The sequence below is a fragment of the Nicotiana tomentosiformis genome, chromosome 8 (genome assembly GCF_000390325.3).
Source record: "Nicotiana tomentosiformis chromosome 8, ASM39032v3, whole genome shotgun sequence".
NCBI classification, from domain to species: domain Eukaryota; kingdom Viridiplantae; phylum Streptophyta; class Magnoliopsida; order Solanales; family Solanaceae; genus Nicotiana; species Nicotiana tomentosiformis.
In genome coordinates this window covers 143,003,592-143,029,026 of record NC_090819.1, presented here as the reverse complement: position 1 = coordinate 143,029,026, position 25,435 = coordinate 143,003,592, and the positions used below count along the sequence as shown (strand labels likewise).

The 25,435-nt window shown below is 35.8% G+C and overlaps 3 long non-coding RNA genes across 3 annotated transcripts in view; 2 read left to right on the top strand and 1 right to left on the bottom strand.

The window, feature by feature from the left end:
- Positions 1-1,930: 1,930 nt before the first annotated feature.
- LOC108945229 (uncharacterized) lies at positions 1,931-3,193 on the top strand. The gene is made up of 2 exons (XR_001969360.3): positions 1,931-2,956; positions 3,046-3,193. It is a non-coding gene; the product is annotated as an uncharacterized lncRNA (long non-coding RNA).
- A 443-nt stretch (positions 3,194-3,636) lies between these two features.
- Positions 3,637-5,380, top strand: LOC138896987 (uncharacterized). Its single transcript, XR_011410687.1, has 3 exons — positions 3,637-3,754; positions 4,298-4,401; positions 4,687-5,380. It is a non-coding gene; the product is annotated as an uncharacterized lncRNA (long non-coding RNA).
- The window catches only part of LOC138896986 (uncharacterized), a 43,064-nt gene continuing 22,835 nt past the window's right edge, over positions 5,207-25,435 (bottom strand). Inside the window, exon 2 of the long non-coding RNA XR_011410686.1 lies at positions 5,207-5,384. This is a non-coding gene — a long non-coding RNA (uncharacterized lncRNA). The remainder of the gene's footprint in view (positions 5,385-25,435) is intronic.

Genomic DNA, 25,435 nt, shown 5'->3' with positions numbered 1-25,435 from the left:
AAAATTGTCAATTCGAATAGGAGTTCGACAAAAGTTGAGAGTGGAGAACTGATTTGATATTAAGCAATCACAAATAATAGTATGATGGGATATTTTGGTTGCTTTGTCGAACTGATTCGATATTAAACAATCACAAATAATAGTATGATGGGATATTTTGGTTGCCTGAAGTCAAAGCTTATTTAGTCTATCAGTATAATTATATAAATTTGTTTTTTGTTTTGTTCAGGAAAAAAGAGCAAAAAGGTAACAGATATACAGATACACTAAAGAAATTTATATCTACCGGTAACTCATATTGCTAAAAATGGAAAACTGAACAGTATATATTTTTGCAGTCTAAAAGTATTAATGTAATTAGATTTCAGAAGCCAATGAGATATGTTTCTTATCCTCAATTATAGTAAGATCAATATAGCTTTTAATCCAATGAGTTTTTGAAAATTTTTAGATGTTGGAGAGAAAATTGGGAAATGAATGAATAATCTCTATTTGTTGGAATATGCCCCTTCTTATATATATATTTAAAGTTTCTTTGAGTTATTTTTCTATTTACTAATTCTTACAGTGGTGCAATTCACTAATGATGTTACTAAATAATCTCTATTTGTGTTTTTTTCTTGTTTTGCTAGGAAAGTGCTAATCTAAATTTATAATGGTGTACCTACTCAACAAAATTTTATGATTGTGTTAACTGAAATATCTACACATAGGAATTATATGGTCTATTTGTTGGTACAAACAAACATGATATTAGATATTGGAGCAGGCCGAAGGCTAAATTAGTTTCTCTCAAGTTATATATGATGAAGTTGGATACTAACCCAAGTAACTTACATGTCGAAGGTACTAAGAAGAACATGAGGCTGCAAAGTTTTTGTTTCGGTGCTAATGACGACATTGTTACATTTGTTTATATTCAATTTTTTCCCTTGAATTTTTTATTTTCCAAGCTAGAAAGAATAGTAATATGAGAATTGTCGAATTTGCTCGCACAAGAGTAGTTCACTAACCTTTATTTTTTCTCTTGTGCGAGCAAATTCGACAATTCTCATATTACTATTCTTTCTAGCTTGGAAAATAAAAAATTCAAGGGAAAAAATTGAATATAAACAAATGTAACAATGTCGTCATTAGCACCGAAACAAAAACTTTGCAGCCTCATGTTCTTCTTAGTACCTTCGACATGTAAGTTACTTGGGTTAGTATCCAACTTCATCATATATAACTTGAGAGAAACTAATTTAGCCTTCGGCCTGCTCCAATATCTAATATCATGTTTGTTTGTACCAACAAATAGACCATATAATTCCTATGTGTAGATATTTCAGTTAACACAATCATAAAATTTTGTTGAGTAGGTACACCATTATAAATTTAGATTAGCACTTTCCTAGCAAAACAAGAAAAAAACACAAATAGAGATTATTTAGTAACATCATTAGTGAATTGCACCACTGTAAGAATTAGTAAATAGAAAAATAACTCAAAGAAACTTTAAATATATATATAAGAAGGGGCATATTCCAACAAATAGAGATTATTCATTCATTTCCCAATTTTCTCTCCAACATCTAAAAATTTTCAAAAACTCATTGGATTAAAAGCTATATTGATCTTACTATAATTGAGGATAAGAAACATATCTCATTGGCTTCTGAAATCTAATTACATTAATACTTTTAGACTGCAAAAATGTATACTGTTCAGTTTTCCATTTTTAGCAATATGAGTTACCGGTAGATATAAATTTCTTTAGTGTATCTGTATATCTGTTACCTTTTTGCTCTTTTTTCCTGAACAAAACAAAAAACAAATTTATATAATTATACTGATAGACTAAATAAGCTTTGACTTCAGGCAACCAAAATATCCCATCATACTATTATTTGTGATTGTTTAATATCGAATCAGTTCGACAAAGCAACCAAAATATCCCATCATACTATTATTTGTGATTGCTTAATATCAAATCAGTTCTCCACTCTCAACTTTTGTCGAACTCCTATTCGAATTGACAATTTTTCTTTTTCAACTTCTGCTATTCTATTCATTTATAATGTGTGACCTGCAGATTTATCTTTGCATTGTTTAGACGAAGGGTTTCTTCTAAGAAAAACAATGCTCACTAACAGTGGTTGACTTCTAAGAAAAGAAATTGTTTTGTGCATCATACTTAAAGGTGATAAACTTGTAGGAGCTTGTTATTCATGTTCTAGAGTAAATTCTTTGATTTATGATGTAGGAGTGGCAGATTATAGTTGAAGCATAAACAACTCAAAAGAAACTTTAAATAAAAAAAAGCTATTGCATATTCCATTCTATATTCATTTATAAGCTCTAATTCGCTTACATTCATCCTCTTCAAACAACGCCCTCCCGCAGCCAATCCAAAAAGAAAAGACAGAGAAAGCAATAGTTTCATGCGACTCCTAATCTACCTGGTGATTGGCAAACATTATTGTGTTGAAAACCCATTGTGAGCTAAATTATAAGTGCACTACCTTTTATTAAACATCAGTAATATTCCAGTGTTCATGCCTAGAAAAGAATTCTCTAAGTTCCTATGATAATATATTGTTGCATTGACTGACTTATTTTGTTCAATTCAGTATTGTTTCATTTTTTATTCCTGATAAAAAATTACTTATAAAGTAGTACTACTTTATATGTACAGGTTTTCTAAGATATTCTTGTGCTTGAAATGATTTGTACTTTCTACCTTGCACTTTTATTTTTCTTGTATTGGTATAACTGACTAACATTATGTAACATGTTTTTCAATATAAATTGTGGTTCACTGATAAAAAAAAATTTGGTTGACGAAAAAAGGCATCATTATAGATCTTACGTTTATTTTGTTCGCAGGGTATAATAACTCTGTTAAATGTCTGTATATACGTTTTCTCATGCTATGTACATACGTGTTTGAAGGTCGCTAGCTTGTGTTTGACAGGTAATGCAAAGAACAACCCCTATTATTTTTAGCTACCAAATACGTTGCCACTTGCTGTTACTGACGTCCTTTTGTTTCCAATATTGCAGAAAATATGGACAATGCAGTTCACTTTGTGTAACTTACTGGCATGTACATTTATATTTTTGTTAGCCGGTAAAACATATTGGTCATGTAACTTATGTAAATAGTGGGTTGAAAGACTAGCAGTAAATATGACCTCTTTTTTGACTTGAATTTGTTTTCTTCGCTCTGCTATATATCCAAGTTTCTAAGACTAAATCGAAAGAAACTTACTGCCATCCAAAGGATCATTTAAAGTGATCGCGACGCTCTTCGTCTCATATATCATAATGTTTAACAAATCAACTCATATATCTCAATACATAATTGATCATAATGCAAGTTGCTCCCTACAGAAAGTATTTTATTTTCTTTATAAATTAATATAATCTACTATTTTTATGTAGTTTGGGCCCGAGCTCAGCACATGCCATTCCCACTAGTATAAAAAAGAGAAGTTGCTCAACCAGGGATAGTTTTGAAATTTCGCATATATTGAGGGATAAATTGGTAAATCTACCACTTAGGAGAGAAGTTGGTCGACCAAGGGTAGTTTCGAAGTTTCGCATATTTTGAGGGATAAATTAGTAAATCTACCACTTAGATCATAGATACTTCTTTGCATAATCTATATCTTTCCCTTTGAATCAATGTCTCTCTCTTTTAAGAAGCACTCCCTTAATCTCTCTCCCCATAAGCTAATTTTTCTGAGTTTACATATTTCTTCATCCTAAAGTACTTCTTTCCCTTTTCATTGTTTGTTATGTTTTTGTCTGTTTTTTTTCTCTATATCTGTTTCACAAGACATATATCTTGGTTATAATTTCCAAGGTACTTCCCCCCCCCCCCCCCCCCATAATTTTGGGCTAATTTTTATTAAACTATCAAAAAGGAATCTTTCTGATGTGGAAGATAGAACTTCACAAAAGAACTTGAAATATAGATTCTTTGTTGTAACAATTCACGGAATAGACGCCCCAATTTGTTTTAATCATTTGTATACCTAAGCTAATAAAATAATAAGAAAGGGCTATGCAGACAAAGAAGATAAATTTGGCTGAAATTGATTACACTAATGGAGCTAATCTTCCCTATATCGTGACAAAGAAATAAAAGCTATTGAAGTAGACTATGCATATATGGTATTTGATGATATGCCTTGTCCATCTTATGTTATTGTGTGCTTACCTATTCCTTTGAGCATTTGCTTTCACTATTCTGTTTTTATTTTATTTTATGAAGTTCTTCTTTTTTGACGGAGAGGGCACTTTCAATCAGGAGATTGTGAGTTTGAGTTACTCCAAAAGCAAGTGAAGAGTTTTTGGAGCGAGGGAGCCGAGGGTTTATCGGAAACAACCTCTCTATCTCAGGATAGGGTTAAGGTCTGTGTACACATTACCCTTTCCAGACCCTACTAATGGTATTATATTGGGTTGATAGTTGTTCTTTTCTTTTTTGATGAAGTTCTTTATTTACGCTTTTCTATGTCGAATCTAAAAAATGAACTTTTTTTATTGAAACATTTTATATATTTATGTTTCATCGTTATTGATATCTTTGAGACAAATATTTTCATTTATTGATTCGAAATTTCTTCGGTCTCTTTGAAAGTGTACGTGGAAGGTGATGCATCCACTAATAGCTACCTCCTAACTGATGTTTGATAGGATGGAACAAGAGAAAGCTCCAAGGAAGACATGAAGCTCGGCCTGTGGTCTTTTGTTCACATAAACGTAAAAAAATTAAAAAGAGGAAGTTGAAAATATGAGTGTCAAAGAGAGGTAACCGACAAAAAGATACTCTTTCAAGTAAGTCAGGATGAACTTTTAAAACAATTCTTTGTACTTGAAAGCAAAAAGGGTGCAGTTTTTTTTATTGTTCTACAGTGTTACCATTTAGTAATTCTGATGGTGTGTTAGTGTGAAGCCTTTTCTTTCACGCTGTTATATTGTGATGGTCCTTTTGAAGTTTAGATACATAGTATAAGATTTATTCAACAGTCTCCCCTTGCACAACACAAAATCCTAAGAATAAAGTTAAGAAAAGCAAAGGTTGTGGCTTCGGCCACCCTTGCTTCAGTTAATCGTCAAGACAGAGCCAAGTTGATTGCATATTTAAATGAAATGAAAGAAGTGAAAGTTAGGATGCTTGTGGTGTTGAATTATAATGTTTAAGGTCAATTTGACGGACCAACGTTTTAGGATATCCATATGGAAAACATCAATTTGTCTTCGATGGTTCTGTGACACTTTCGTCCGGAAGCCCTATGCATGTTAAGTTTGATGCTCTTTTTGTATTTAAAAAGGGAATCATTCATTTTTTTTTAATAAGATGTTGCATATATATACCTTTTCAATGCCAGGTACTATATAATTACAGTTAGGGGTGTACATGGACCGGATTGGTTAGATTTTTATCAAAATCAAATCAAACCAACTATATCGGTTTGGATTGGTTCGATTTTGTCGGGTTTTGTCGGATTTTTTGTTACTTAAATATTATTTCAATCTCACTTTATCAAATTTTTGATAAGTAAATATATGTTTAGTAAAAACATAAAAAATTGATAAATATATGATCTATTAAAATATTCTTATGGGAGAATTTTCTTAGTAACACATAATAGTTATTTTTTTAGTCGTCTAACAATAATTTTTCGTTGATGTACACTTTCAAGGTGAACCGAATTTAGTAATTAAACATAAAAATCAATATGATACCTAAATAATAACAATCACTTCACATTCGAAAAAGATATAAGAATTTAATAGATCTTAACATATGATATGAATATGGAAGAACAAAGAGATTGACGCATTTCATTAACACTTGAAAAGAAAGTGATCATACAATCAATTATTTAAGGTTAATAAATATGGAGCACTTCATATACTATTAAATATTATATCCCGCAAGTTAATCCCAAATATTTCTAGACATTTTTTTAAAGAAAATTCTATATAGAATCTAAAAAGTATATATAAAAATTGTTATTCCCATCAATATTGCTGTATTTGTAAATATTAATTCTGCAAAATATAAGTTAACGTAATGAAACAATAATAATAAATTCGAGCCCACTGAATTCACAGTGTTTCCTTAAGGAATTTAATCCCCTCCTAGTACCCAAGGTAACGGATTATTTCCTCCCAGGATAGAACGAATAACACACTGGTGTAGCGGTACTTCAAACCCCAGTGTTTCAGCGAACACAAAGTTCGGTAGCAAATCACACTTACAGTTGCTTTGTTTGAAGTTAAAAACAATGCAGAACGAAGGAGTATATACTCAGAAGAACGTATGGAAGTTCTGAGAGGAAGGAGTGCAATGTATAGCCAATTGTATGTTGAGTTCTTGGTAATTTCAGTTGAGTTCCGAGTGTTTCACTTCAACATTTGCTGCTCCTATTTATAGCAACCAAGAGGGAGTGCAAGCCAAACGTCCACCCTTCATGGTGGAGCAAGCATTACATTCATGTGGAGCAAGCACTTCATGTTTGTGGTGGAAAGACCATTATCCGGCTGCCAAATTATCAATACACGGATTGAAAAATATCCGTTACAAATACGAATAATCTTACGTTAATATTTACTATTAACAAATAAATTTGGTCCAAAAAATTAATCAATCAATCGATCATTTGACTAAATCCAAATCCAAATCCAAATCCAAATCCAAATCCAAATCCAAATCCAAATCCGAAACGAATAACACACTGGTGTAGCGGTACTTCAAACCCCAGTGTTTCAGCGAACACAAAGTTCGGTAGCAAATCACACTTACAGTTGCTTTGTTTGAAGTTAAAAACAATGCAGAACGAAGGAGTATATACTCAGAAAATCGTATGGAAATGCTGAGAGGAAGGAGTGCACTGTATAGCCAATTTGTTGAGCGAATTGTATGTTGTGTGTTGAGTGTCTTTCTTCAACATCTGCTGCTCATATATATAGCAGAAAAATGTTGAAGAAGACCAAACGTCCACCCTCCATGGTGGAGCAAGCATTACATGTTTGTGGAGCAAGCACTTCATGTTTGTGGTGGGAAGACCATTATCCGGCTGCCAAATTATCAATACACGGATTGGAAAATATCCGTTACAAATACGGATAATCTTACGTTAATATTTACTATTAACAAATAAATTTGGTCCAAAAAATTAATCAATCAATCGATCATTTGACCAAATCCAAATCCAAATCCAAATCCAAATCCAAATCCGAATCCGAAACGAATAACACACTGGTGTAGCGGTACTTCAAACCCCAGTGTTTCAGCGAACACAAAGTTCGGTAGCAAATCACACTTACAGTTGCTTTGTTTGAAGTTAAAAACAATGTAGAACGAAGGAGTATATACTCAAAAAATCGTATGGAAATGCTGAGAGGAAGGAGTGCACTGTATAGCCAATTTGTTGAGCGAATTGTATGTTGTGTGTTGAGTGTCTTTCTTCAACATCTGCTGCTCATATATATAGCAGAAAAATGTTGAAGAAGACCAAACGTCCACCCTCCATGGTGGAGCAAGCATTACATGTTTGTGGAGCAAGCACTTCATGTTTGTGGTGGGAAGACCATTATCCGGCTGCCAAATTATCAATGCACGGATTGGAAAATATCCGTTATAAATACGGATAATCTTACGTTAATATTTACTATTAACAAATAAATTTGGTCCAAAAAATTAATCAATCAATCGATCATTTGACCAAATCCAAAACCAAATCCAAATCCAAATCCAAATCCAAATCCAAATCCGAAACGAATAACACACTGGTGTAGCGGTACTTCAAACCCCAATGTTTCAGCGAACACAAAGTTCGGTAGCAAATCACACTTACAGTTGCTTTGTTTGAAGTTAAAAACAATGCAGAACGAAGGAGTATATACTCAGAAAATCGTATGAAAATGCTGAGAGGAAGGAGTGCACTGTATAGCCAATTTGTTGAGCGAATTGTATGTTGTGTGTTGAGTGCCTTTCTTCAACATCTACTGCTCATATATATAGCAGAAAAATGTTGAAACAGACCAAACGTCCACCCTCCATGGTGGAGCAAGCATTACATGTTTGTGGAGCAAACACTTCATGTTTGTGGTGGGAAGACCATTATCCGGCTGCCAAATTATCAATACACGGATTGAAAAATATCCGTTACAAATACGGATAATCTTACGTTAATATTTACTATTAACAAATAAATTTGGTCCAAAAAATTAATCAATCAATCAATCATTTGACCAAATCCAAAACCAAATCCAAATCCAAATTCGCATCCGATTCCGAATCCGAAACGAACAACACACTAGTGTAGCGGTACTTCAAACCCCAGTGTTTCAGCGAACACAAAGTTCGGTAGCAAATCACACTTACAGTTGCTTTGTTTGAAGTTAAAAACAATGCAGAACGAAGGAGTATATACTCAGAAAATCGTATGGAAATGCTGAGAGGAAGGAGTGCACTGTATAGCCAATTTGTTGAGCGAATTGTATGTTGTGTGTTGAGTGCCTTTCTTCAACATCTGCTGCTCATATATATAGCAGAAAAATGTTGAAGAAGACCAAACGTCCACCCTCCATGGTGGAGCAAGCACTTCATGTTTGTGGTGGGAAGACCATTATCCGGCTGCCAAATTATCAATACACGGATTGGAAAATATCCGTTACAAATACGGATAATCTTACGTTAATATTTACTATTAACAAATAAATTTGGTCCAAAAAATTAATCAAGCAATCGATCATTTGACCAAATCCAAATCCAAATCCAAATCCGAATCCAAATCCAAATCCAAATCCGAAACGAATAACACACTGGTGTAGCGGTACTTCAAACCCCAGTGTTTCAGTGAACACAAAGTTCGGTAGCAAATCACACTTACAGTTGCTTTGTTTGAAGTTAAAAACAATGCAGAACGAAGGAGTATATACTCAGAAAATCATATGGAAATGCTGAGAGGAAGGAGTGCACTGTATAGCCAATTTGTTGAGCGAATTGTATGTTGTGTGTTGAGTGCCTTTCTTCAACATCTGCTGCTCATATATATCGCAGAAAAATGTTGAATAAGACCAAACGTCCACCCTCCATGGTGGAGCAAGCATTACATGTTTGTGGAGCAAGCGCTTCATGTTTGTGGTGGGAAGACCATTATCCGGCTGCCAAATTATCAATACACGGATTGGAAAATATCCGTTACAAATACGGATAATCTTACGTTAATATTTACTATTAACAAATAAATTTGGTCCAAAAAATTAATCAAGCAATCGATCATTTGACCAAATCCAAAACCAAATCCAAATCCAAATCCAAATCCGAATCCGAATCCGAAACGAATAACACACTGGTGTAGCGGTACTTCAAACCCCAGTGTTTCAGCGAACACAAAGTTCGGTAGCAAATCACACTTACAGTTGCTTTGTTTGAAGTTAAAAACAATATAGAACGAAGGAGTATATACTCAGAAAATCATATGGAAATGCTGAGAGGAAGGAGTGCACTGTATAGCCAATTTGTTGAGCGAATTGTATGTTGTGTGTTGAGTGCCTTTCTTCAACATCTGCTGCTCATATATATCGCAGAAAAATGTTGAAGAAGACCAAACGTCCACCCTCCATGGTGGAGCAAGCATTACATGTTTGTGGAGCAAGCACTTCATGTTTGTGGTGGGAAGACCATTATCCGGCTGCCAAATTATCAATACACGGATTGGAAAATATCCGTTATAAATACGGATAATCTTACGTTAATATTTACTATTAACAAATAAATTTGGTCCAAAAAATTAATCAATCAATCGATCATTTGACCAAATCCAAATCCAAATCCAAATCCAAATCCAAATCCGAATCCGATTCCGAATCTGAAACGAATAACACGCTGGTGTAGAGGTACTTCAAACCCCAGTGTTTCAGCGAACACAAAGTTCGGTAACAAATCACACTTACAGTTGCTTTGTTTGAAGTTAAAAACAATGCAGAACGAAGGAGTACATACTCAGAAAATCGTATGGAAATGCTGAGAGGAAGGAGTGCACTGTATAGCCAATTTGTTGAGCGAATTGTATGTTGTGTGTGGAGTGTCTTTCTTCAACATCTGCTGCTCATATATATAGCAGAAAAATGTTGTAGAAGACCAAACGTCCACCCTCCATGGTGGAGCAAGCATTACATGTTTGTGGAGCAAGCACTTCATATTTGTGGTGTGAAGACCATTATCCGGCTGCCAAATTATCAATACACGGATTGGAAAATATTCGTTACAAATACGGATAATCTTACGTTAATATTTACTATTAACATATAAATTTGGTCCAAAAAATTAATCAATCAATCGATCATTTGACCAAATCCAAATCCAAATCCAAATCCAAATCCGAATTCGAATCCGAAACGAATAACACACAGGTGTAGCGGTACTTCAAACCCCAGTGTTTCAGTGAACACAAAGTTCGGTAGCAAATCACACTTACAGTTGCTTTGTTTGAAGTTAAAAACAATGCAGAACGAAGGAGTATATACTCAGAAAATCGTATGGAAATGCTGAGAGGAAGGAGTGCACTGTATAGCCAATTTGTTGAGCGAATTGTATGTTGTGTGTTGAGTGCCTTTCTTCAACATCTGCTGCTCATATATATCGCAGAAAAATGTTGAAGAAGACCAAACGTCCACCCTCCATGGTGGAGCAAGCATTACATGTTTGTGGAGCAAGCACTTCATGTTTGTGGTGGGAAGACCATTATCCGGCTGCCAAATTATCAATACACGGATTGGAAAATATCCGTTACAAATACGGATAATCTTACGTTAATATTTACTATTAACAAATAAATTTGGTCCAAAAAATTAATCAAGCAATCGATCATTTGACCAAATCCAAAACCAAATCCAAATCCAAATCCAAATCCGAATCCGAATCCGAAACGAATAACACACTGGTGTAGCGGTACTTCAAACCTAGTGTTTCAGCGAACACAAAGTTCGGTAGCAAATCACACTTACAGTTGCTTTGTTTGAAGTTAAAAACAATATAGAACGAAGGAGTATATACTCAGAAAATCATATGGAAATGCTGAGAGGAAGGAGTGCACTGTATAGCCAATTTGTTGAGCGAATTGTATGTTGTGTGTTGAGTGCCTTTCTTCAACATCTGCTGCTCATATATATCGCAGAAAAATGTTGAAGAAGACCAAACGTCCACCCTCCATGGTGGAGCAAGCATTACATGTTTGTGGAGCAAGCACTTCATGTTTGTGGTGGGAAGACCATTATCCGGCTGCCAAATTATCAATACACGGATTGGAAAATATCCGTTACAAATACGGATAATCTTACGTTAATATTTACTATTAACAAATAAATTTGGTCCAAAAAATTAATCAATCAATCGATCATTTGACCAAATCCAAATCCAAATCCAAATCCAAATCCAAATCCAAATCCGAATCCGAAACGAATAACACACTGGTGTAGCGGTACTTCAAACCCCAGTGTTTCAGCGAACACAAAGTTCGGTAGCAAATCACACTTACAGTTGCTTTGTTTCAAGTTAAAAACAATGCAGAACGAAGGAGTATATACTCAGAAAATCATATGGAAATGCTGAGAGAAAGGAATGCACTGTATAGCCAATTTGTTGAGCGAATTGTATGTTGTGTGTTGAGTGTCTTTCTTCAACATCTGCTGCTCATATATATAGCAGAAAAATGTTGAAGAAGACCAAACGTCCACCCTCCATGGTGGAGCAAGCATTACATGTTTGTGGAGCAAGCATTTCATGTTTGTGGTTGGAAGACCTTTATCCGGTTGCCAAATTATCAATACACGGATTGGAAAATATCCGTTACAAATACGGATAATCTTACGTTAATATTTACTATTAACAAATAAATTTGGTCCAAAAAATTAATCAATCAATCGATCATTTGACCAAATCCAAATCCAAATCCAAATCCAAATCCAAATCCAAATCCAAATCCGAATCCGAATACGAATCCGAAACGAATAACAAACTGGTGTAGCGGTACTTCAAACCCCAGTGTTTCAGTGAACACAAAGTTCGGTAGCAAATCACGCTTACAGTTGCTTTGTTTGAAGTTAAAAACAATGCAGAACGAAGGAGTATATACTCAGAAAATCGTATGAAAATGCTGAGAGGAATGAGTGCACTGTATAGCCAATTTGTTGAGTGAATTGTATGTTGTGTGTTGAGTGTCTTTCTTCAACATCTGCTGCTCATATATATAGCAGAAAAATGTTGAAGAAGACCAAACGTCCACCCTCCATGGCGGAGCAAGCATTACATGTTTGTGGAGAAAGCACTTCACGTTTGTGGTGGGAAGACCATTATCCGGCTGCCAAATTATGAATACACGGATTGGAAAATATCCGTTACAAATACGAATAATCTTACGTTAATATTTACTATTAACAAATAAATTTGGTCCAAAAAATTGATCAATCAATCGATCATTTGACCAAATCCAAATCCAAATCCAAATCCAAATCCGAATCTGAAACGAATAACACACTGGTGTTGCGGTACTTCAAACCCCAGTGTTTCAGCGAACACAAAGTTCGGTAGCAAATCATACTTACAGTTGCTTTGTTTGAAGTTAAAAACAATGCAGAACGAATGAGTATATACTCAGAAAATCGTATGGAAATGCTGAGAGGAAGGAGTGCACTGTATAGCCAATTTGTTGAGCGAATTGTATGTTGTGTGTTGAGTGTCTTTCTTCAACATCTGCTGCTCATATATATAGCAGAAAAATGTTGAAGAAGACCAAACGTCCACCCTCCATGGTGGAGCAAGCATTACATGTTTGTGGAGCAAGCAGTTCATGTTTGTGGTGGGAAGACCATTATCCGGCTGCCAAATTATCAATACACGGATTGGAAAATATTCGTTACAAATATGGATAATCTTACGTTAATATTTACTATTAACAAATAAATTTGGTCCAAAAAATTAATCAATCAATCGATCATTTGACAAAATCCAAATCCAAATCCAAATCCAAATCCAAATCCGAATCCGAATTCGAATCCGAATCTGAAACGAATAACATACTGGTGTAGCGGTACTTCAAACCCCAGTGTTTCAGCGAACGTAAAGTTCGGTAGCAAATCACACTTACAGTTGCTTTGTTTGAAGTTAAAAACAATGCAGAACGAAGGAGTATATACTCAGAAAATCGTATGGAAATGCTGAGAGGAAGGAGTGCACTGTATAGCCAATTTGTTGAGCGAATTGTATGTTGTGTGTTGAGTGTCTTTCTTCAACATCTGCTGCTCATATATATAGCAGAAAAATGTTGAAGAAGACCAAACCTCCACCCTCCATGGTGGAGCAAGCATTACATGTTTGTGGAGCAAGCACTTCATGTTTGTGGTGGGAAGACCATTATCCGGCTCCCAAATTATCAATACACGGATTGGAAAATATCCGTTACAAATACGGATAATCTTAGGTTAATACTTACTATTAACAAATAAATTTGGTCCAAAAAATTAATCAATCAATCGATCATTTGACCAAATCCAAATCCAAATCCAAATCCAAATATAAATCCGAATCCGAATCTGAAACGAATAACACACTGGTGTAGCGGTACTTCAAACCCCAGTGTTTCAGCGAACACAAAGTTCGGTAGCAAATCACACTTACAGTTGCTTTGTTTGAAGTTAAAAACAATGCAGAACGAAGGAGTACATACTCAGAAAATCGTATGGAAATGCTGAGAGGAAGGAGTGCACTGTATAGCCAATTTGTTGAGCGAATTGTATGTTGTGTGTTGAGTGTCTTTCTTCAACATCTGCTGCTCATATATATAGCAGAAAAATGTTGAAGAAGACCAAACGTCCACCCTCCATGGTGGAGCAAGCATTACATGTTTGTGGAGCAAGCACTTCATGTTTGTGGTGGGAAGACCATTATCCGGCTGCCAAATTATCAATACACGGATTGGAAAATATCCGTTACAAATACGGATAATCTTACGTTAATATTTACTATTAACAAATAAATTTGGTCCAAAAAATTAATCAATCAATCGATCTATTGACCAAATCCAAGTCCAAATCCAAATCCAAATCCAAATCCGAATCCAAATCCAAATCCGAATCCGAAACGAATAACACCCTGGTGTAGCGGCACTTCAAACCCCAATGTTTCGGCGAACACAAAGTTCGGTAGCAAATCACACTTACAGTTGCTTTGTTTGAAGTTAAAAACAATGTAGAACGAAGGAGTATATACTCAGAAAATCGTATGGAAATGCTGAGAGGAAGGTGTGCACTGTATAGCCAATTTGTTGAGCGAATTGTATGTTGCGTGTTGAGTGTCTTTCTTCAAAATCTGCTGCTCATTTATATAGCAGAAAAATGTTGAAGAACACCAAACCTCCACCCACCATGGTGGAGCAAGCATTACATGTTTGTGGAGCAAGCAGTTCATGTTTGTGGTGGGAAGACCATTATCCGGCTGCCAAATTATCAATACACGGATTGGAAAATATCCGTTACAAATACGGATAATCTTACGTTAATATTTACTATTAACAAATAAATTTGGTCCAAAAAATTAATCAATCAATCAATCATTTGACCAAATCCAAATCCAAATCCAAATCCAAATCCAAATCCAAATCCGAAACGAATAACACACTGGTGTAGCGGTACTTCAAACCCCAGTGTTTCAGCGAACACAAAGTTCGGTAGCAAATCACACTTACAGTTGCTTTGTTTGAAGTTAAAAACAATGCAGAACGAAGGAGTATATACGCAGAAAATCATATGGAAATGCTGAGAGGAAGGAGTGCACTGTATAGCCAATTTGTTGAGCGAATTGTATGTTGTGTGTTGAGTGTCTTTCTTCAACATCTGCTGCTCATACATATAGCAGAAAAATGTTGAAGAAGACCAAACGTCCACCCTCCATGGTGGAGAAAGCATTACATGTTTCTGGAGCAAGCACTTCATGTTTGTGGTGGGAAGACCATTATCCGGCTGCCAAATTATCAATACACGGATTGGAAAATATCCGTTACAAATACGGATAATCTTACGTTAATATTTACTATTAACAAATAAATTTGGTCCAAAAACTTAATCAATCAATCGATCATTTGACCAAATCCAAATCCAAATCCAAATCAAAATCCAAATCTGAATCCGAATCCGAAACGAATAACACACTAGTGTAGCGGTACTTCAAACCCCAGTGTTTCAGCGAACACAAAGTTCGGTAGCAAATCACACTTACAGTTGCTTTGTTTGAAGTTAAAAATAATGCAGAACGAAGGAGTATATACTCAGAAAATCGTATAGAAATGCTGAGAGGAAGGAGTGCACTGTATAGCCAATTTGTTGAGCGAATTGTATGTTGTGTGTTGAGTGTCTTTCTTCTACATCTGCTGCTCATATATATAGCAGAAAAATGTTGAAGAAGATCTAACGTCCACCCTCCAAGGTGGAGCAAGCATTACATGTTTGTGGAGCAAACACTTCATGTTTGTGGTGGGAAGACCATTATCCGGCTGCCAAATTATCAATACACGGATTGGAAAGTATCCGTTACAAATACGGATAATCTTACGTTAATATTTACTATTAACAAATAAATTTGGTCCAAAAAATTAATCAATGAATCGATCATTTGACCAAATCCAAATCCAAATCCAAATCCGAATCCGAAACGAATAACACACTGGTGTAGCGGTTCTTCAAACCCCAGTGTTTCAGCGAACACAAAGCTCGGTAGCAAATCACACTTACAGTTGCTTTGTTTGAAGTTAAAAACAATGCAGAACGAAGGAGTATATACTCAGAAAATCGTATGGAATTGCTGAGAGGAAGGAGTGCACTGTATATTCAATTTGTTGAGCGAATTGTATGTTGTGTGTTGAGTGTCTTTCTTCAACATCTGCTGCTCATATATATAGCAGAAAAATGTTGAAGAATACCAAACGTCCACCCTCCATGGTGGAGCAAGCATTACATATTTGTGGAGCAAGCACTTCATGTTTGTGGTGGGAAGACCATTATCCGGCTGCCAAATTATCAATACACGGATAGGAAAATATCCGTTACAAATACGGATAATCTTACGTTAATATTTACTATTAACAAATAAATTTGGTCCAAAAAATTAATCAATCAATCAATCATTTGACCAAATCCAAATCCAAATCCAAATCCAAATCCAAATCCGAATCTGAATCCGAATCCGAAATGAATAACACACTGGTGTAGCGGTACTTCAAACCCCAGTATTTCAGCGAACACAAAATTCTGTAGCAAATCACACTTACAGTTGCTTTGTTTGAAGTTAAAAACAATGCAGAACGAAGGAGTATATACTCAGAAAATCGTATGGAAATGCTGAGAGGAAGGAGTGCACTGTATAGCCAATTTGTTGAGCGAATTGTATGTTGTGTGTTGAGTGTCTTTCTTCAACATCTGCTGCTCATATATATAGCAGAAAAATGTTGAAGAAGACCAAACGTCCACCCTCCATGGTGGAGCAAGCATTACATGTTTGTGTAGCAAGCACTTCATGTTTGTGGTGGGAAGACCATTATCCGGCTCCCAAATTATCAATACACGGATTGGAAAATATCCGTTACAAATACGGATAATCTTAGGTTAATAGTTACTATTAACAAATAAATTTGGTCCAAAAAATTAATCAATCAATCGATCATTTAACCAAATTCAAATCCAAATCCAAATCTGAATCCAAATCCGAATCCAAATCGAATAACACACTAGTGTAGCGGTACTTCAAACCCCAGTGTTTAAGTGAACTCAAAGATCGTTAGCAAATCACACTTACAGTTGCTTTGTTTGAAGTTAAAAATAATGCAGAACGAAGGAGTATATACTTAGAAAATCGTATGGAAATGCTGAGAGGAAGGAGTGCACTGTATAGCCAATTTGTTGCGCGAATTGTATGTTGTGTGTTGAGTGTCTTTCTTCAACATCTATTGCTCATATATATAGCAGAAAAATGTTGAAGAAGACAAAACGTCCACCCTCCATGGTGGAGCAAGCATTACATGTTTGTGGAGCAAGCACTTCATGTTTGTGGTGGGAAGACCATTATCCGGCTGCCAAATTATCAATACAAGGATTGGAAAATATCCGTTACAAGTACTGATAATCTTACGTTAATATTTACTATTAACAAATAAATTTGGTCCAAACAATTAATCAATCAATCGATCATTTGACCAAATCCAAATCCAAATCCAAATCCGAAACGAATAACACACTGGTGTAGCGGTACTTCAAACCCCAGTGTTTCAGCGAACACAAAGTTCGGTAGCAAATCACACTTACAGTTGCTTTGTTTGAAGTTAAAAACAATGCAGAACGAAGGAGTATATACGTAGAAAATCGTATTAAATGCTGAGAGGAAGGAGTGCACTGTATAGCCAATTTGTTGAGCGAATTGTATGTTGTGTGTTGAGTGTCTTTCTTCAACATCTACTGCTCATATATATAGCAGAAAAATGTTGAAGAAGACCAAACGTCCACCCTCCATGGTGGAGCAAGCATTACATGTTTGTGTAGCAAGCACTTCATGTTTGTGGTGGGAAGACCATTATCCGGCTCCCAAATTATCAATACACGGATTTGAAAATATCCGTTACAAATATGGATAATCTTAGGTTAATACTTACTATTAACAAATAAATTTGGTACAAAAAATTAATCAATCAATCGATCATTTGACCAAATCCAAATCCAAATCCAAATCTGAATCCAAATCCGAATCCGAATCCGAATCCGAATCGAATAACACACTGGTGTAGCGGTACTTCAAACCCCAGTTTTTAAGCGAACTCAAAGATCGGTAGAAAATCACACTAACAGTTGCTTTGTTTGAAGTTAAAAATAATGCAGAACGAAGGAGTATATACTCAGAAAATTGTATGGAAATGCTGAGAGGAAGGAGTGCACTGTATAGCCAATTTGTTGCGCGAATTGTATGTTGTGTGTTGAGTGTCTTTCTTCAACATCTGCTGCTCATATATATAGCAGAAAAATATTGAAGAAGACCAAACGTCCACCCTCCATGGTGGAGCAAGCATTACATGTTTGTGGAGCTAGCACTTCATGTTTGTGGTGGGAAGACCATTATCCAGCTGCCAAATTAACAATACACGGATTGGAAAATATCAGTTACAAGTACGGATAATCTTACGTTAATATTTACTATTAACAAATAAATTTTGTCCAAAAAATTAATCAATCTATCGATCATTTGACCAAATCCAAATCCAAATCCAAATCCAAATCCGAATCTGAAACGAATAACACACTGGTGTAGCGGTACTTCAAACCCCAGTGTTTCAGCGAACACAAAGTTCGGTAGCAAATCACACTTACAGTTGCTTTGTTTGAAGTTAAACACAATGCAGAACGAAGGAGTATATACGCAGAAAATCGTATGGAAATGCTGAGAGGAAGGAGTGCACTGTATAGCCAATTTGTTGAGCGAATTGTATGTTGTGTGTTGAGTTTATTTCTTCAACATCTGCTGCTCATATATATAGCAGAAAAATGTTGAAGAAGATCAAACGTCCACCCTCCATGGTGGAGAAAGCATTACATGTTTGTGGAGCAAGCACTTCATGTTTGTGGTGGGAAGACCATTATCCGGCTACCAAATTATCAATACATAGATTGGAAAATATCCGTTACAAATACGGATAATCTTACGTTAATATTTACTATTAACAAATAAATTTGGTCCAAAAAATTAATCAATCAATCGATCATTTGACCAAATCTAAATCCAAATCCAAATCCAAATCCGAATCCGAATCCGAATCCGAAACGAATAACACACTGGTGTAGCGGTTCTTCAAACCCCAGTGTTTCAGCGAACACAAAGCTCGGTAGCAAATCACACTTACAGTTGCTTTGTTTGAAGTTAAAAACAATGCAGAACGAAGGAGTATATACTCAGAAAATCGTATGGAAATGCTGAGAGGAAGGAGTGCACTGTATAGCCAATTTGTTGAGCGAATTATATGTTGTGTGTTGAGTGTCTTTCTTCAATATCTGCTGCTCATATATATAGCAGAAAAATGTTGAAGAATACCAAACGTCCACCCTCCATGGTGGAGCAAGCATTACATGTTTGTGGAGCAAGCACTTCATGTTTGTGGTGGGAAGACCATTATCCGGCTCCCAAATTATCAATACACGGATTGGAAAATATCCGTTACAAATACGGATAATCTTAGGTTAATACTTACTATTAACAAATAAATTTGGTTTAAAAAATTAATCAATCAATCGATCATTTGACCAAATCCAAATCCAAATCCAAATCTGAATCCAAATCCAAATCCGAATCCGAATCTGAATCGAATAACACACTGGTGTAGCGGTACTTCAAACCCCAGTGTTTAAGCGAACTCAAAGATCGGTAGCAAATCACACTTACAGTTGCTTTGTTTGAAGTTAAAAATAATGCAGAATGAAGGAGTATATACTCAAAAAATCGTATGTAAATGCTGAGAGGAAGTAGTGCACTGTATAGCCAATTTGTTGCGCGAATTGTATGTTGTGTGTTGAGTGTCTTTCTTCAACATCTGCTGCTCATATATATAGCAGAAAAATGTTGAAGAAGACCAAACGTCCACCCTCCATGGTGGAGCAAGCATTACATGTTTGTGGAGCAAGCACTTCATGTTTGTGGTGGGAAGACCATTATCCGGCTGCCAAATTATCAATACACGGATTGGAAAATATCCGTTACAAGTACGGATAATCTTACGTTAATATTTACTATTAACAAATAAATTTGGTCCAAAAAATTAATCAATCAATCAATCATTTGACCAAATCCAAATCCAAATCCAAATCCAAATCCAAATCCAAATCCAAATCCAAATCCGAATCCGAAACGAATAACACACTGGTGTAGCGGTACTTCAAACCCCAATGTTTCAGCGAACACAAAGTTCGGTAGCAAATCACACTTACAGTTGCTTTGTTTGAAGTTAAAAACAATGCAGAACGAAGGAGTATATACGCAGAAAATCGTATGGAAATGCTGAGAGGAAGGAGTGCACTGTATAGCCAATTTGTTGAGCGAATTGTATGTTGTGTGTTGAGTGTATTTCTTCAACATCTGCTGCTCATATATATAGCAGAAAAATGTTGAAGAAGACCAAACGTCCACCCTCCATGGTGGAGAAAGCATTCCATGTTTGTGGAGCAAGCACTTCATGTTTGTGGTGGGAAGACCATTATCCGGCTACCAAATTATCAATACATAGATTGGAAAATATCCGTTACAAATACGGATAATCTTACGTTAATATTTACTATTAACAAATAAATTTGGTCCAAAAAATTAATCAATCAATCAATCATTTGACCAAATCCAAATCCAAATCCAAATCCAAATCCAAATCCAAATCCGAATCTGAATCCGTATCCGAAATGAATAACACACTAGTGTAGCGGTACTTCAAACCCCAGTGTTTCAGCGAACACAAAATTCGGTAGCAAATCACACTTACAGTTACTTTGTTTGAAGTTAAAAATAATGCAGAACGAAGGAGTATATACTCAGAAAATCGTATAGAAATGCTGAGAGGAAGGAGTGCACTGTATAGCCAATTTGTTGAGCGAATTGTATGTTGTGTGTTGTGTGTCTTTCTTCAACATCTGCTGCACATATATATAGCAGAAAAATGTTGAAGAAGACCTAACGTCCACCCTCCAAGGTGGAGCAAGCATTACATGTTTGTGGAGCAAGCACTTCATGTTTGTGGTGGGAAGACCATTATCCGGCTGCCAAATTATCAATACACGGATTGGAAAATATCCGTTACAAATACGGATAATCTTACGTTAATATTTACTATTAACAAATAAATTTGGTCCAAAAAATTAATCAATCAATCGATCATTTGACCAAATCTAAATCCAAATCCAAATCCAAATCCGAATCCGAATCCGAATCCGAAACGAATAACACACTGGTGTAGCGGTTCTTCAAACCCCAGTGTTTCAGCGAACACAAAGCTCGGTAGCAAATCACACTTACAGTTGCTTTGTTTGAAGTTAAAAACAATGCAGAACGAAGGAGTATATACTCAGAAAATCGTATGGAAATGCTGAGAGGAAGGAGTGCACTGTATAGCCAATTTGTTGAGCGAATTATATGTTGTGTGTTGAGTGTCTTTCTTCAATATCTGCTGCTCATATATATAGCAGAAAAATGTTGAAGAATACCAAACGTCCACCCTCCATGGTGGAGCAAGCATTACATGTTTGTGGAGCAAGCACTTCATGTTTGTGGTGGGAAGACCATTATCCGGCTCCCAAATTATCAATACACGGATTGGAAAATATCCGTTACAAATACGGATAATCTTAGGTTAATACTTACTATTAACAAATAAATTTGGTTTAAAAAATTAATCAATCAATCGATCATTTGACCAAATCCAAATCCAAATCCAAATCTGAATCCAAATCCAAATCCGAATCCGAATCTGAATCGAATAACACACTGGTGTAGCGGTACTTCAAACCCCAGTGTTTAAGCGAACTCAAAGATCGGTAGCAAATCACACTTACAGTTGCTTTGTTTGAAGTTAAAAATAATGCAGAATGAAGGAGTATATACTCAAAAAATCGTATGTAAATGCTGAGAGGAAGTAGTGCACTGTATAGCCAATTTGTTGCGCGAATTGTATGTTGTGTGTTGAGTGTCTTTCTTCAACATCTGCTGCTTATATATATAGCAGAAAAATGTTGAAGAAGACCAAACGTCCACCCTCCATGGTGGAGCAAGCATTACATGTTTGTGGAGCAAGCACTTCATGTTTGTGGTGGGAAGACCATTATCCGGCTGCCAAATTATCAATACACGGATTGGAAAATATCCGTTACAAGTACGGATAATCTTACGTTAATATTTACTATTAACAAATAAATTTGGTCCAAAAAATTAATCAATCAATCAATCATTTGACCAAATCCAAATCCAAATCCAAATCCAAATCCAAATCCAAATCCAAATCCAAATCCGAATCCGAAACGAATAACACACTGGTGTAGCGGTACTTCAAACCCCAGTGTTTCAGCGAACACAAAGTTCGGTAGCAAATCACACTTACAGTTGCTTTGTTTGAAGTTAAAAACAATGCAGAACGAAGGAGTATATACGCAGAAAATCGTATGGAAATGCTGAGAGGAAGGAGTGCACTGTATAGCCAATTTGTTGAGCGAATTGTATGTTGTGTGTTGAGTGTATTTCTTCAACATCTGCTGCTCATATATATAGCCGAAAAATGTTGAAGAAGACCAAACGTCCACCCTCCATGGTGGAGAAAGCATTACATGTTTGTGGAGCAAGCACTTCATGTTAGTGGTGGGAAGACCATTATCCGGCTACCAAATTATCAATACATAGATTGGAAAATATCCGTTACAAATACGGATAATCTTACGTTAATATTTACTATTAACAAATAAATTTGGTCCAAAAAATTAATCAATCAATCGATCATTTGACCAAATCCAAATCCAAATCCAAATCCAAATCTAAATTCGAATCTGAATCCGAATCCGAAATGAATAACACACTAGTGTAGCGGTACTTCAAACCCCAGTGTTTCAGCGAACACAAAATTCGGTAGCAAATCACACTTACAGTTACTTTGTTTGAAGTTAAAAATAATGCAGAACGAAGGAGTATATACTCAGAAAATCGTATAGAAATGCTGAGAGGAAGGAGTGCACTGTATAGCCAATTTGTTGAGCGAATTGTATGTTGTGTGTTGTGTGTCTTTCTTCAACATCTGCTGCACATATATATAGCAGAAAAATGTTGAAGAAGACCTAACGTCCACCCTCCAAGGTGGAGCAAGCATTACATGTTTGTGGAGCAAGCACTTCATGTTTGTGGTGGGAAGACCATTATCCGGCTGCCAAATTATCAATACACGGATTGGAAAATATCCGTTACAAATACGGATAATCTTACGTTAATATTTACTATTAACAAATAAATTTGGTCCAAAAAATTAATCAATCAATCGATCATTTGACCAAATCTAAATCCAAATCCAAATCCAAATCCGAATCCAAATCCGAATCCGAAACGAATAACACACTGGTGTAGCGGTTCTTCAAACCCCAGTGTTTCAGCGAACACAAAGCTCGGTAGCAAATAACACTTACAGTTGCTTTGTTTGAAGTTAAAAACAATGCAGAACGAAGGAGTATATACTCAGAAAATCGTATGGAAATGCTGAGAGGAAGGAGTGCACTGTATAGCCAATTTGTTGAGCGAATTATATGTTGTGTGTTGAGTGTCTTTCTTCAATATCTGCTGCTCATATATATAGCAGAAAAATGTTGAAGAATACCAAACGTCCACCCTCCATGGTGGAGCAAGCATTACATGTTTGTGGAGCAAGCACTTCATGTTTGTGGTGGGAACACCATTATCCGGCTCCCAAATTATCAATACACGGATTGGAAAATATCCGTTACAAATACAGATAATCTTAGGTTAATACTTACTATTAACAAATAAATTTGGTTTAAAAAATTAATCAATCAATCGATCATTTGACCAAATCCAAATCCAAATCCAAATCTGAATCCAAATCCGAATCCGAATCCGAATCTGAATCGAATAACACACTAGTGTAGCGGTACTTCAAACCCCAGTGTTTAAGCGAACTCAAAGATCGGTAGCAAATCACACTTACAGTTACTTTGTTTGAAGTTAAAAATAATGCAGAACGAAGGAGTATATACTCAAAAAATCGTATATAAATGCTGAGAGGAAGGAGTGCACTGTATAGCCAATTTGTTGCGCGAATTGTATGTTGTGTGTTGAGTGTCTTTCTTCAACATCTGCTGCTCATATATATAGCAGAAAAATGTTGAAGAAGACCAAACGTCCACCCTCCATGGTGGAGCAAGCATTACATGTTTGTGGAGCAAGCACTTCATGTTTGTGGTGGGAAGACCATTATCCGGCTGCCAAATTATCAATACACGGATTGGAAAATATCCGTTACAAATACGGATAATCTTACGTTAATATTTACTATTAACAAATAAATTTGGTCCAAAAAATTAATCAATCAATCAATCATTTGACCAAATCCAAATCCAAATCCAAATCCAAATCCAAATCCAAATCCGAAACGAATAACACACTGGTGTAGCGGTACTTCAAACCCCAGTGTTTCAGCGAACACAAAGTTCGGTAGCAAATCACACTTACAGTTGCTTTGTTTGAAGTTAAAAACAATGCAGAACGAAGGAGTATATACGCAGAAAATCGTATGGAAATGCTGAGAGGAAGGAGTGCACTGTATAGTCAATTTGTTGAGCGAATTGTATGTTGTGTGTTGAGTGTATTTCTTCAACATCTGCTGCTCATATATATAGCAGAAAAATGTTGAAGAAGACCAAACGTCCACCCTCCATGGTGGAGAAAGCATTACATGTTTGTGGAGCAAGCACTTCATGTTTGTGGTGGGAAGACCATTATCCGGCTACAAAATTATCAATACATAGATTGGAAAATATCCGTTACAAATACGGATAATCTTACGTTAATATTTACTATTAACAAATAAATTTGGTCCAAACAATTAATCAATCAATCGATCATTTGACCAAATCCAAATCCAAATCCAAATCCAAATCCAAATCCAAATCCGAATCTGAATCCGAATCCGAAATGAATAACACACTAGTGTAGCGGTACTTCAAACCCCAGTGTTTCAGCGAACACAAAATTCGGTAGCAAATCACACTTACAGTTACTTTGTTTGAAGTTAAAAATAATGCAGAACGAAGGAGTATATACTCAGAAAATCGTATAGAAATGCTGAGAGGAAGGAGTGCACTGTATAGCCAATTTGTTGAGCGAATTGTATGTTGTGTGTTGTGTGTCTTTCTTCAACATCTGCTGCTCATATATATAGCAGAAAAATGTTGAAGAAGACCTAACGTCCACCCTCCAAGGTGGAGCAAGCATTACATGTTTGTGGAGCAAGCACTTCATGTTTGTGGTGGGAAGACCATTATCCGGCTGCCAAATTATCAATACACGGATTGGAAAATATCCGTTACAAATACGGATAATCTTACGTTAATATTTACTATTAACAAATAAATTTGGTCCAAAAAATTAATCAATCAATCGATCATTTGACCAAATCTAAATCCAAATCCAAATCCAAATCCGAATCCGAATCCGAAACGAATAACACACTGGTGTAGCGGTTCTTCAAACCCCAGTGTTTCAGCGAACACAAAGCTCGGTAGCAAATCACACTTACAGTTGCTTTGTTTGAAGTTAAAAACAATGCAGAACGAAGGAGTATATACTCAGAAAATCGTATGGAAATGCTGAGAG